At 47.9% G+C, this 14,191-nt stretch overlaps 1 protein-coding gene across 3 annotated transcripts in view; it reads left to right on the top strand.

Annotated features, from left to right (window-relative positions):
• KIRREL3 (kirre like nephrin family adhesion molecule 3) overlaps positions 1–14,191 on the top strand; it is a 532,785-nt gene that overhangs the window by 258,302 nt on the left and 260,292 nt on the right. Inside the window, exon 1 of one of the 3 annotated variants that reach the window (XM_070489942.1) lies at positions 8,572–8,659. The exons of the other annotated variants lie outside the window; for them this stretch is intronic. The gene's annotated coding sequence lies outside the window, so the exon portion shown is untranslated. Of the gene's footprint in view, positions 1–8,571; positions 8,660–14,191 lie in introns of those variants that run through there. 3 annotated transcript variants of the gene reach the window in all.

Raw genomic sequence — 14,191 nt, forward strand, 5'->3', positions numbered from 1 at the left:
CCCGATTCACACTGAATCCAGATCACTCTGGCCGCTGAGCTGAGAAGAGGCTGCAGGGGACAAGAAAGGATTCAGGAACACCTCTTAGGAGCTAATGCTCTCATCCAGGCTGGGATGATGCTGTCTGGCATCATCCTGGGATCCTGTCTGGGATCAGAGGTGGTGAGAAATGGTCATTTTCTGGATAAAAGATTGAATATGAAGCGTTTTTGGATAAAAGATACAAATATGAATATGAGGCGTCAAGGATGACTTCTAAGGTTGTAGCCTGAGCAAGAGGAAGAACGAAGCTGCTGCTTACTGAGACGGGGATGATTTTAAAAGGATCAGGTTAGCGGCAGTGGGTGGGGTGTGGAGAGGGTAGGCTGGGAATCCAGAGTTTAGGATTTGGGATTTGGTTTGGGATGGGTTACATTTTAGATGCCCATAAGACATCCAAATGGAGATGTCAAGCAAGGGGCCAGTTTTCAGCATGTGGATGGTCTTGGAAACGAGGGAACTAAATGAGATGACCTAGGGAGTGAATGTAGACAGCTCAGAGAAGACCTGAGGTCCTCCAACATTGGGAATAATAAGGATGGGCGAGAACCAACACAGGAGCTGGAGAAGGAGCAGCCATGAAGTAGGAGTGGGCTCAAAAGAGATCGTCCTCCCAGAGAAGAAACTGTCCTAAGAGAAGAACACGAGATGTTCAAACGGGAAGAGCCGATCCACCTTGTCAACTAAGAGCTGACGGTTGGATTTGGCAGTAACCTTGAAAAGAACTCTCAGTGGAGTGCTGGGAGCAAAATCTGAGTGAGTGGGTTCAAGAGAGAATGGATGAAGGGGAATTGAAGACAGTGAGAGGCAGCTCATCTGAATTATATAAAAGAACAGAAAATGAGCTGTAGCAGGAGAGAAACAAGGGTTGAGGGAGGTTTTTCCATTTTTTAAAACTTAGAGAGATTACAGCATATTTGCAAGAAGACGATAACAGAGAAGGGGATATGATGGTGCTGGAAGGACGGGGACAAATATTTGGATCAATGTCTTTGGGTGAGAGAAGGGTTGAGTTTCAGCACCAAAGAGGAAGGTTTGGCCTCAGAGGCAGAAGACTCACTGAAGCCGCTCTAGGGTCAGGCCAATGGGAATGCCCGGCCAGGGTGGTGTTCCCCAGGGCCCAGGAGGCTCTGTGAGAGCCCCCGTGAACTTGGCAAATCACGTATTGTCTAATTCTCAGCTTCCTTATCTTAAATATTAGCTTACCCTGCACACCTCAAAGGATCATTGTGAAGAGTACATCAAATAATATGTATGTGCAGAGCACATTGTTTGTCCCATTGCAGGGGTCCAGGAAAGACTAGGTTCCTTCGACCCCCCCCCGCCCTAGTTTGCCCTCCAGAGTTTCTCGGGGACCTCTGACTCATCTTGAGAAACCTGGATGGCCCTTCTGCTCCCAGTGCTGCCTGGAGCTGGAAGCAGGAGCTTCCCCGAACACCTCTTCCCTACATTCGTCTCAGTCAATTTTTGCCCGTGAGTTGGATGAGTCACTTTTCTGTGGTAACTCTTCTGTGCAGCCTCTTGGAGCTGCGCTCTGTAAGCCACACCTGCTTGCTGCCAGAATCTTCAAAGAGCTGCTTCCCACTGACAGGAGCCCAGCCAGGAGCCCCTGCCCTCCCCCAGAGCCACAGTCAGGAGAGGCGGATGTCTAGCTGCAGTTCCAGCCTGTCTGTGCCTGAAACAGAGGGCAGAAATATGGCTGCAGGAGGTGGCAGTCTCCCTCCTGACACAGCCTCCAGCAGACAGGGTGAGAGAGAGGCCCAGACCCAGGATGCACGCCCTCCCTCAGCCAAGGCTCTGTGAAGCACCCGTGCCAGGTAGAAGATCAGTGAGCCCCTGACCCAGAAAGACTGGGCTCCTGCCATGAGGAAAGGGGTGTTTTAACTTCCATCCACGAACCTCCTGGGGAAAAAATTTAAGTTCTGTCAAAACAGGTTAGCATATTAGCAATCACGGCTCACTACCATCTGTATTTGTTCCATTTGTGGCGTTTATGATGGTTATCCACATTAATTATTTCGCTGCTAAAGTCCCTTCTAATTTCCAAACACTGTTATTTCTAAGAAAGATGGATGTTAAATATGCCACACATCAGCACAGGGTGGCATTACAGCATGCTATTAAGTTCAGATGCTGAGGATCGGCAGAAAATAACTTTGCTATTTGTAATCGCAATAAAGTGTTTTATATTGTGGCTTAAAATGAGGAATGACATTGATGGAAACTGATTTCTTAATTTGGCAATGACCCTGAAGTCCCCAAGAAAGACAGGGGCCACTAGGCTGGGGTGGGGTGGTTGGGCAACCTGAGGGCAGAGATGAGTGGAGATGGAGCAGAAGGTGTGTGGGAACCACGATGCCAAGCATGACGCCACCCAAGACCTGCCTGAGGGAAGCTTTAAAAGGACCAGTTTCCAGAGAGAACTCCCAGAGATTCTGAGTCAATAGGTCTAGGTTGAGGCATAGCCAACTGCTGGAATATTCTGTCCTGGTTGGTTCACACAGCCACTTGAGCCCATGAGAGAATTTACAGAAGGATGAAGAACAGTGGTACCCAGAGGACAGTGGCCACTTTCAAAGTGCTTCAGCTTACAAACTGTGCTTACACTCAGCCTTGGAAGGGAGCCTTTATTATTAGCATTACCAGGACAAAACAAGATAGGTACCCCTCTTCCTAACTCCCAACCGCATTCACCCAAGAAGACGCCAGTAGATAAACAGCAAACACCAGAAGGCAGTCTTGAAGGTGAGGTTCAATGTGAAAGTCTATGGAAAGCAAAGAAGGTTCCCTTTATGGAGCTCTTTGTTTAAATGCGACATTTGAGATTATCATCTGAATGGGGTTTGGTAGGATTAAATGCTTCTTCAAGATCCCTTCCTGCTCAAGACGCTATTCATCTCTCATTTGTTCATTCATTTATCAAAAATGTACCACACAGGGACCGGCCCCATGGCCGAGTGGGTGAGTTCACACCTCTGCTTCCATGGCCCAGGGTTTCACTGGTTCAGGTCTTGGGTGCAGACATGGCACCACTCGTCACACCACGTTGAGGCAGCGTCCCACATGCCACAACTAGGACCCACAACTAAAATATACAACTATGTACTGGGGAGTTTTGGGGAGAAAAAGCAGGAAAAAAAAAAGATTGGCAACAGTTGTTAGCTCAGGTGCCAATCTTAAAAAACAAAAAAAATGTACTACACAACTAGGATGCTCCAGGCTCTGCGCCTGGTCGCAGGCCAACAGAGTGAATGAAACAGACAGGCACTTGCCTTCCACAGGTGGCAGACCCCTAACCAGAGCAAGCATCAAGTCCACAGTCACAAGCTGAGAAAAGGAAGCAAAACAGATTCTGATTGGGGATAGCAAGTAGATCCTATTTAGATGGGGTCCAGAATAAAGTGAAAATCAGCTGATACAAATCAACTTTCTCAGTTGTTGGCCTCCTTGATCACCAACTAATCCCCCACCAACACAAGCCAGCAGATAACTTCTTTGCCTGACATGGCTGGTTCTTGGTTCAAGTGGTTCCTGTTTCTGCTGGGGAGATAGCTCCCCCTGGTGGTTGGAGGCCTGGGTTTTCACATTCTGTGGTACTGTATGGGACTCTTCTGTGCTGAATCTGCATCGCTTCAGGTTGGAGGCCAGAGATCCGTAAAACCAGATGCTTGCCTGTTCACCTGGGATAGGACTGATCTTGACTCGTCTTAAACTCCCTTGATTCCTGAGTTTGAATCCCAGCTTCCTCACTTCCTCAGTGTTGTGATTTGGACAAAGTTATTTAAATTCTCAAAGCCCCCATTTCCTCGCCTATAAAAATGAGGGTGACAGCGCCAACATGGTGTGGGTGTAAGGATTAAATAAGATAAAATGACACCTAGCTCAGTGTGTGGCACCTGGCAGGGCCTCTATAAATGTTAGCGACTTTGCTTTTCTTAAGATTTTCAAAATCTTTCTTTCCAGCTCCCCTCTGCCCCTTCTTCTCTTTTCCCTCCCTCTCCTTCCCAATTTCTCACCCTATCCTTTCTCTTCTCTTTCTTAGCTCCGCCCCCCCACTCTGTTCCTCCTTCTCTCCCTCCTGTCTTCTTCCCTCTCTCCATCTCCTCTCTTCTTTCCCCTTGTTTCTCATCACCTTCCACATTTCCCCTCACCTCCCTATCCTCCTCTTTTTTCTGCACCTCATCCTCCACCCTTCTCACACCCAACTTCTTGCCAAGGCATCTAAGAACTAACACTGGGCATATGGAGGGTCCTCTCCAAAGATAAATTGCATCCTGTGCTAAGTCAGAGAGGAGCCATTTTTCTGTTAGTCGCTAACACTGCAGACTGCTCTCATGTTCCTCAGAGGGCACCAAGAGCTTTCCTGCACACTTCACACTGGAACACTGGTCCCTCCACCACCATCTTCCTCTTCCATGATGTTTGAACATGCCTGTCTTCCCTGCTGCTCCTCTGAATGCACTCGAATGTTCTTGGGCTCTGGCTTCCTCCTTCTCCCTTTGCCCCCTGGCCTCTCCTTCTTCTCAACAAGACTTGTTTCTCTCTTTTGCATCATTTCATGTGCTCTCTGTCCCTTTCCTCTTGTTTTTGATTTGCAGAATGGCCCCTGTTCCCCTATATTCCCAAACTGCATTTTCTCAAGCAGCCTGTGATATCTCTTCCCTGTCACTGTAAAAGCTTTTTCATCTCCATTTGGAGCCATTTTCTCTGATCATTTCTCTCTTCAAGATCACACTGATGAGCCCATGTGGTCTTTAGCTGTCAACAATCCCCAGGAAAGGAGAGCACTGACTTAAAACTTGCATTTTAGTTTGGGGACCCATCAGGGGCTGACCAGTGCAGGGTGGAAGCCCATGAACTGGCCCAAATTGGCCGACTATGCACTGAGACTTTTGGGAAGGAAACAAAAGCACAGAATAGTTGTGTTTCCTTCCTCCACAAGACAGATGGATGGCGTAAGTAGGCCAAGATTGCTTTTCTCCACTGATCCTTCCTCTGGACAGTTTTCTTTAGAGGGGAACGAAACAGAATTATCGAATGACAAAACAGAAGCTACTTCAGTCATCTGGGCATTGTTCCTGGGGTGGAAGGGCCTGCACAAGGACCAAGTTGTGAGAGTATAGAGTCCGCAGCCATGCAGTCACACACAAAGGTGGTGTGCGAGTTTAGAATCAAACAAAAAAAAATTGAACCCAATTCTTCATCGTGTGGCTTGAGGTCTAGAAGGAAAGCAAAATAATCGTACAAATGAAACTCTGCTGATTATCCAGAAGGCCTTCTTTCTCTACCTCAGGACTTGGTGCATGTGCCCCCCACTTGGGGCAGCTTGGAGATATCCCACAGTCTTGTTTGGGTTCCCCTCAAAGCAGATTCTGAGGCAGGGATTCAAATGCATGTGGATTGTTGGGGGGCTGATCCTGGGAAACACCGGTGGGCAGTGGGGCGATACGAGCAAGAAAGAGAAGGAAGGGAGCCAATGAAGTGTTCATGGTCAAGTCAGACACTACTGCGTGCAATTGTGCTCAGCCCCACTGGGAAGCTCTGGGGCATGGCCTTTTCCCCACCGAGAAGCAAAGAAATTGGGATATCTGTCCTCACTAACTCCATCCATCATTTGTTGAGGGCTGCTTCCAGGGCAATAGCACCCAGCACTTTCCACCCGCCCTGTATATGGACTGAGCATGTTCCCACAGCTAGGAAAGATGCCCCACTCTGCCAGCCCCCTGCAGAGGGTCACATGTGTTCCCACAGGTGTCTCTCCATGTCCAGTTGAGTGTTGGGGGCTGGGCAGCCCTCCAGCAGCATCAGCGCTTAGCCTGTACCACATGCCCCTCATTCTTACTGCTCTAGCCCAGGGGGCAGAAAACTTTTTCTATAAAGGGCCAGAGAGCAAATATTTTAGGCTTTTCAACCAGGTGGTCTCTGTTGCAACTACTCAATTCTGCCACTGTAGCATGTCAGGGCCGGGAGTAGCATAGGGTAAGTGTGGTGCTAGGGTGCAAGATGGTGGGATGTGCTGGCTGCCAGGGCTGGGGCTGCGCCTCACCCTGCATGTGAGGGCCTCCTTAGATGTTGCACCTTGGGCACCTCATTTCCCAGGCCAGGTGAGTGCAAAAGTGGCCACACCCAATATGTACGTGAATGGGTGTGGCTGTGCTCCAATAAAACTTCGTGGACAAAACAAGCAGACAGCTGTATTTGGCCTGCAGACCATAGTTGGCCCACCCCTGCTCTAGCTAGACAGGTCAGGTCCTCAAAGCGCCATGCTTCCTCCTGCTCCACCTTTTTTTTTTCTATAAAATCTTTTATTTCATTCATTCAGAAACCTTTCATTACCTGCCTGCTACATAGTAAATACGGAGCCAGCCCTGACATCCAGAGGTAGGCTTTGTCCTCAAGCAACTCACAGTCAGGAGAAGAGAGAGACCTAAAGGCTGTTTCCGTCCACCATCATAGATGCCTCACTTAAGTGTAGCGTAAATTCCGTGCCAGGTAAACATGGAGGGTCCCTGAGACTGGGGACAGGAGAATGATGTCATGTGTGGCAGACCAGATGGGGAAAGCAGGTAGGGAAAGAAGAGCTTGTTTAGGAAGAAGATAATAAATTCAGTTATGGGTATATTGACTTAGAACTGCCTATGGGCCATCGAAGGGGAGATGTCCATCAGGCATGGGGTCTAGGCATCTGGATCTCATGAAAGGCAGGTGAGCTGGGGACAGAGATTTGTGGGTCATGAGTGACGGGTTACAGGTTAAAGTCTTGACTGTGGCTGCTCCACCTTTTCATAAGCTGTTCCCTGCCCCCACCCGTCGCCTCAGCTGGACATTCCCACGCAGCCTTCAGGTCAGTACTTCCTCGAGGAAGCCTTCCCCACACCCCTGGCCAGAGCAGATCCTCCCCCAATAGGCCCTCACACCCTCCCCTCTCCCTCAAAACTCTTATCACGGTGGTAATTACATAATTAATTGTGTGATTAGCTGTCTAATGTCTGTCTCCCTCCCCAGAATGTGAGTTCCCATCAGTTACCAAGGCCTGGTAAGTCTCCTTCCTAATACATCTGGAGTCTTTCCCGTCCTCATCGCCTCCACCAGCACTGCCCTGGGCCAGGCTCCCACCGACCCTCACCTGGGCCTTGCAGTAGCCTCCTGAATGATCCTCCCATTGGCTTTCAGGAGAACAGCCCAGCTTCTAAGAACCCATCCAGCCCTCATTCCTCCATCAGCCTCGGCCAGTTCCCTTTGCTTAATTCATACTGACCTACCAGTTGTCTCTGACTTCCTAAATGAGAAGACCTCCCTGTCTGCAGTTCCCAACATCAGTCCAGGCTTTTGGCTTCCCTGAAAGGCCTTCCCAGACCATTTGTCCTCACACCCATGACATCCCCAGTCTGGGTTAGCTATTGGCACCATGGGCCTCCACAGCCCCCGGTGCTTTCCCGATTTCACATTTCTTACACTGTATTGCAACTGACTGTTTACCTGACTGTCACTCTTATCCGACTGTGAGCTCCCTAAGACCAGGAGCCAAGCACCTAGCACCTAGCACCCAGCACTCAGCATCTATTACCCAGCATCTAGCACCCAGCACCATGCCTGAGCTTAGGAGACACTCAGTAAGTGTCTGATGAATGACCAAAACCCCTTGGAATGCCTAAACTGTGGTTTCTCTCCATATGACTGGCAGGGGGACTTGAGGGGCTTCTGGACCATCTGTTACTTTTTGGGAGGAGCAAGGATGGAAAAGAGATCTTGGCCAAAAAGTAGCACTATCTCCACCTGCTTCCCTTCTCTACTGGCAACTTTTTGGTTGTCATCAACCTTAGAAAGCCACAGTCCCAAATTCGCAGACCTCCTACTACCTTCCCTCCTCCCCACAAGCCCTACATGGTGACTAGACAGAAGCCACGGCTCCTGACCTCAGGGGTACAGAGCATCATACCCAAGCCCTCACCTGCATCCCAGCATCTGAGACAGAGGTGCCAGCACCAGGAGAATAAGGGTAGCAACCATGTATCTTCTCCTCCCACATCCCTAGGAAACAAGGGGACAAGCTGAGATTGGATGGAAAGCCAAGGCTGGAGAGGTGGGGCAGGTGGCAAGAGAGGCTCCCTGGCTTGCAGAGGTCCTGGCCTTTTGCTATCAAAGCATTATCCAGACTGAGGGGACTCTGAGGGGCTCGTCTCCCCCAGCCCTTGCCTCACTCAGAAAGGCCCCCTTAGGAAGTGCTTTAATAAGTCAGGACAGCCCTGGCCACCCCCCACAGTGTGCACACACATGCATGCATGCATGCACACACACACATGTGCACCCACACACACGCATCCCCCCTTATCTGCAACACGCATTTCCTCCTCCAGGCTCCCGGCAGCCAGCTGTACTGTCACTTTTATGATTGCAGATAATTCACATTCAAACAAACTCTGACTCACCAGAGACACAGAAAGAAAATGCTACTGGAGTGGGAACACTGTTTTGCTTTTCCCATTCCTGGCATCTTTCATATCCAAAGAGGACCACTGGGAGAGGAGCTGGCTAGCAATGGTGGAAGCCTGGGTCCTACTGCACTGAGGATCAGTAGGTTCGTGCCACTGGGAAGCGGCCTTCCTGGACCCCAAAGGAGGTACTTCCAGTGGGGTGTTAGGTCTTTTGTGTCCCCGGAAGATCATGTTCTTAGGGATGTTATTGCTTTCTCTATGATGAAATGCTCCTTAGCTGGCTATGCATGAGAATCACCTGGAGAGGTGGTGCATGTGGGAGGGTGGGAGGCTCTGTGGCTTGAAGAAGCCCTGGCCTTTGCTGGCAAAGCATTATCAGGCAGTGGAGACTGTGTTAGAAATCCCCACCTTACTAAATCAGACGTCTGAGCCCATCCCCACTAAATCTGAATTTCTTTGGGACCAGGGACAGGACCAAAGTCTTCCATTTTTTTTCATTACAGCTAACATGATGCTAGTTCTGCTAACCATGTGGGAACCATTGATTTCATAAATTATATCAAGAATTCGCCTTAAACTCAGGTGGTTCTTCCTCACACCTGAGGCAGGATGGAAATGATTATTTTGTAGTAACCTACCCCTCAGGCACCCACTTGGTCTGTGAAAGGATGGAGCAGAGGCTTTTCTGTAAGGATCCAAAAGCACTTTACAGTCTCTTGGGGTTAGTGTTTGAACCCTGAATGCTCAGTGTTTGACAATTAAGTGGTTAATTTGATTAGTGTAGACCACAGCTTTTCTTGGGGGAAGGTGAACTCAGCCAGTCCCTCCCCATCATCAGGTGAGCAGAGGCAGCTGCGGGGCTCACTGCCGGGGTCGGGGTGGGGGACGCTGAGGGGGCCCTTTGTCCATCCTCCCACGTGACTCTTCCCCACCGCCTCCTTCCCCGTCGCACCCTGCCCATTGTGAAGAGATACCTGGGGTTGAGACGGTTGCCGTGCATTAATTACAGTTTCATAAATTATTAAACTGGTATTTATTGAGGTTTAGCAACTCCGAAATAAGATTTCGTGTTTGTGGCAGTTGTCGAACTTCAGTAATTCTGTTCTTAATCATCGATTGTGATCTGTTTGACTTGGAATCACTTTTCCTATTAAACTTAAACCAAATCTTTATTTGAGACACTTAATTATAAGTGAGCTGATTTGCTTCCCCTCGGGACACCAGAGACTCTAAGTCCAGAGTGGGATGAAGGAGTCCCACGTCTGAGGCCAGAGGAGGGCACCCTCCCTGGGGGACATGAAGGGTGATGGTGGTTCACGTGGGCATCCTGCGCACGTTACCTGGGAGCTAAGGTGTGCGCCCTCATCTCGTTAGGAATGTCAGTATGCCATGGAGCGTTGCTTGAATGACATTGAACCGTCTTGGGAAGCTAAAGCCGGCTCCCCATTCGGGTACTTCCAGGACCATGCTGAATATGCACAGGAAGGGAGACGGGCTAGTGATTCGGTGGCAAGAACACTAAGTGAGTCCTCCTTTTCTTGGCTACGTGAAGCCCTGTGTTTCTGCCCCATGAGCTTGGTGAGCACGTCTTCCTAGACAACACGCTGTTCCTGAAGCCCGCCTGGTAGTCAATGCCCTGTGGACAGGTCTGGGGTCGACTGTCGCCAGCCCACCTGCTGATTGACACAGTGTAGCCAGTAGAATGAGCACAGGCTTTGAAGGGAAGAGATTGCGGTTCAAATCCCAGAGCTGATGTTCATTATCTGTGCCTTCTAGGGACATTTACTGTCACTCTTAGCTTTGGATCCCATCTCTCTAAAATGGCTGTGACAATAACTACCTTGCAGGGTATTTGTGACAATTAGAGATAATGAATGTGAAATGCTCATAGAGTAGCATGCTTGGCATATAGAAGATGCTCAATAAAGGTCGCTCTTATTGTTACCACCCTCAGGTGCCACTGCCCCCGCCCTCCCACTTCTTGGGCTCCTGCATTGTTTTGCTAGGGCTACCATAACCAATTACCACAGACTAAATGGCTTAAATAGCAGACACTTCTTTTCTCACTGTTATGGGGGCTGGAAGTCTAGAATCGAGGTGTCAGCAGGGTTGGTTTCTCCTGAGGCCTCTTTCCTTGGCTTGAAGATGGCTGCCTTTTCCCTGTGTCCTCACAGTCTTTCCTTTGTGTGTGTCTGTGTCCTCTTCTTATAAGGACATCAGTTATTTTGGGTTAGAACTCACTCTAATGATCTTGTTTGAACTTAATTAACATCTTTAAAGACCTTATCTCCAAATACAGTCACATTCTGAGGTACTGAGGATTGGGACATCAACATATGAATTTTGGGGGGACACAATTAACCCATAATAGCTCCCTGCACCACCACAACCACTCGTTAGCAGCTGCTTGTTTAGACTTTAGCCAGTTAGGTGTGAACTGTCTCCTTCCTATTTGACAGCACCTTCTGCCATTGGGGCTTCCCCTCCACCCTCCCCCCCCCCCCCCAGAAAGGAAATGGTGCTGACTGGAACCAAGTTCAACTTGAGATAGAGTATGTAATAAGGCCAAATAGTCAAATCAGAGCCATATTATGGGGAGAGTTTTGGATGCCAGGAAAAGGACTTGGAATTGCTCTAATAATTTCTTGATCCTTTTGCTTAGGGATAATAAAACACACTTTGTAAGTGTGTTGACAGTACTAAATGAAATAAACACGGAGCATAACACAGTAGGCACTCAAATAATGCTGTTCTTATCTCTTAATCAGGAGGGACACACTGAACACAATATTATAGAAAGGTCCATCTTGCCCTGATAACACAGGCTGGACCAGGGTGGGGGCAGAAACTGTTGGGTTAACATGGATCAGGGCAATAGCAGTGGCATAAAGAAGAAAAAACGGGGGCCAGCCCCATGGCCAAGTGGTTAAGTTCACACGCTCTGCTTCAGCGCCCCAGGGTCTCGCTGGTTCAGATCTTGGGCACAGACATGGCACCACGCATCAGGCCACGTTGAGGTGGCGTCCCACATGCCACAACTAGAAGGATCCACAACTAAAAAATATGTAACTATACTGGGGGGATTAGGGGAGAAAAAGCAGAAAAAATAAAAGAAGAAGAGAAAGCGTTCAAGGGAGACCTGAAGAAGGAAACCTGAATTTAGGGACACTTTGGATATGAGGAGGGGAGAAAGAAAAAGAAAGGGAGAGATCCTAGCTGATCCCATGGTCTTAGACCTGGCTTAGTGGAAAGCGGTACATTTGACAGAAAAGGGAAGCTGGAGAGTGGAGGGAGGGGGGTTGGTGATCTCGGTAGAGATCCTGCTGAATGTGAGGGGAGGGCCCTGGAGGCACTGGAGAAATGGGAGAAGAGGTCTGCATCCATCAACCAAGGAGTGCGCCACTGAGATTGCGGCTCTTGGCTCCTCAGTTCCCCGGTGCCTCTCCTGGACATTGAACCCAACAATTTCCGGAACCTACGAAGCCCAACTGGGAACTGCAGCTTGTTAATTAAGCTGTTGTTACTGATGGTGATGACTCCTGGTCTTGTGTGCCCTGGGCAGGATTTGAGACCTGAGATAAAGGACTCTATTTCCAGTCCTCCTCTCCAGCCGTTCCCTGTAGAAAGAAAATAGGGTATTCACTGCTCAATTACAGATCCACTTTCCCATTTTCCAAGAGGAAAACAAATAGGATTCCTAAACAGGAGTGCTTTTCTGGCTAAAGGCACTTGGTGAGTAGGACACTGTCAGTCCAATATTGTTTATTTCAGGCTTTCATGGCCTTCTCAGATGCTTGACTTCACAGACTCATTTTGCCTACTTTAGTAGCGATATAACATTGCAAACTTCCAGGGAGAAAAGGCAAGAGCACAGGCAGATGAGTTTTCAGGCAGCATGAATATTTCCTGACTCCCTGACCAGGGATTTTGTTCACATGTGAAAAGGAGGTAGAAGCGGGAGACGGTTTATTTCTTGATCATCAAATGGTACACGGCTTCTCCAGGACCATGGGAATCTTCACCTTATTCAGGGACACATGCAAGAGGTCCATCAACCTCCTAGGTTACTCTCCATTTACTCGACCAAGCTCCTCCATATAACATCACAGGTGAGGGAGCAAGCACAAGAACGAAGGAGTGCGGCCGGTCCACAAGAGAGACCTATTTTCCCAGAGGAGACAAGAAGAGGGAGTTTTAGGCCCTGGGTGGTAGGGGTCCCAGGAAAGAAAGAAAAGCTAATCATGGTGACCAAGAGGAACAGCTTAAGAGCAATTTTTGAAAGGGTTTTTTCTACTCAGGAAGAAATTATCCAGAGCAGGGAGACTTTCTAAAGAAGTGCGGCAAGGAGTCTCCGGAAGATAAGAATGGGTTAGATTAGAATGACGTGCAGGCATTACAGCTGGTCTGGCAACTAGGTGACTGCGTTAGACCCGGGCTCCAAGAGCAAACTGCAGTCCCAGAGGACAGGCAAAAGGGAACAGCCACAAAGCAGACTTTAGGAGCAGGCTACAGATAGAGCGATCAGGGCGACAAAACAGAGCGTGCAGAAATGGGCCCAAATGTATACATGGGGAGATGGTACAGGATAGAGGGGTGGCTCACAGCAGTAGGCCAAAGATCAATTATTCAATAAATGCTATTGGGCAACTGGCTAAACATTTGGGAAGAAAAAAATTAAACAGGATCCCTTTCTCACTCCTTGCACCAAAACAGGTTCCACCTGGATGAAAGATAGACAAAACCATAAAACAAGAGAAAAAGAAAATATATTCCACATACACGTTTGTGTCTGTGTGTGTGTATACACAAAGTCAGAGGCTAAAAAATAATCTGTGAAAAAATATTTGTAACACAAATGACAAAGGGCTAATTTCTTTCATTTGTCATCTGAGAGTTCTCACTATTCAATAATGAAAAAGAGTTCTTAAAATTCAATAAAGAAAAAAGCTCTTATGAGCCAGTAGAAAAATGGGCAAAGGATATTCACAGAAAAAGAAAAAATAGCTAATAAACATATCAAAAGATGAGCCATTTCAATCATCATTGAAGAAAAGCAAACTAAAACATGGGGTTTTTTTTTAATCTATCAGACAAGAAAAGATTAAAAGTTTGATTATACCCCCATGCCCTTGTAGACAAAGGTTAGGGACTCAGGCACCATCATACACTTCTAGTAGGCGTGTGAAATGTGGTAGGACAACTTTGGAGGGTAATTTGGCAATATCTATCAAAATGTTAAATTCATATGTCACTTAATACGAATTTTATTTCTAGAAATTTCAGCTAGAGATATATATTTATACTTGTGCACAAATATATATGTACAGGATGTCCTTTGCTGTGTCCCTGCAAGGATCTAGATATAACATAAATACCCTTTAATATGATATTTGTTTTTAAAAATCATAGTACAACCAATGAGTGAATTACTAGGTAGTTATTAAAATGAACAAAATCAATCTGCATGTTTCAGTTCTCTCTGTCTATGTAACAAGCCACCTCAAAATGTAGTAGCTTAAAACAAAAGCCACCATTTCCAATCGTTCATGGTCCGGTTGTTCGACGGGGTTCAGTGCAGTGGTCACTTGCTCTGTCTGCATCACCTGGGCTGCTGCAGTCATCCGAAGGCTCTATGGGGCTGGAAAGCCCGAGATGGCTCACTCACGTGACCAGTAATTGGTGCTGGCTGTTGCCTAGGGCATCAGCTTGTGCTGTTG

This window comes from Equus asinus, chromosome 20, assembly GCF_041296235.1.
Source record: "Equus asinus isolate D_3611 breed Donkey chromosome 20, EquAss-T2T_v2, whole genome shotgun sequence".
Lineage (NCBI taxonomy): Eukaryota > Metazoa > Chordata > Mammalia > Perissodactyla > Equidae > Equus > Equus asinus.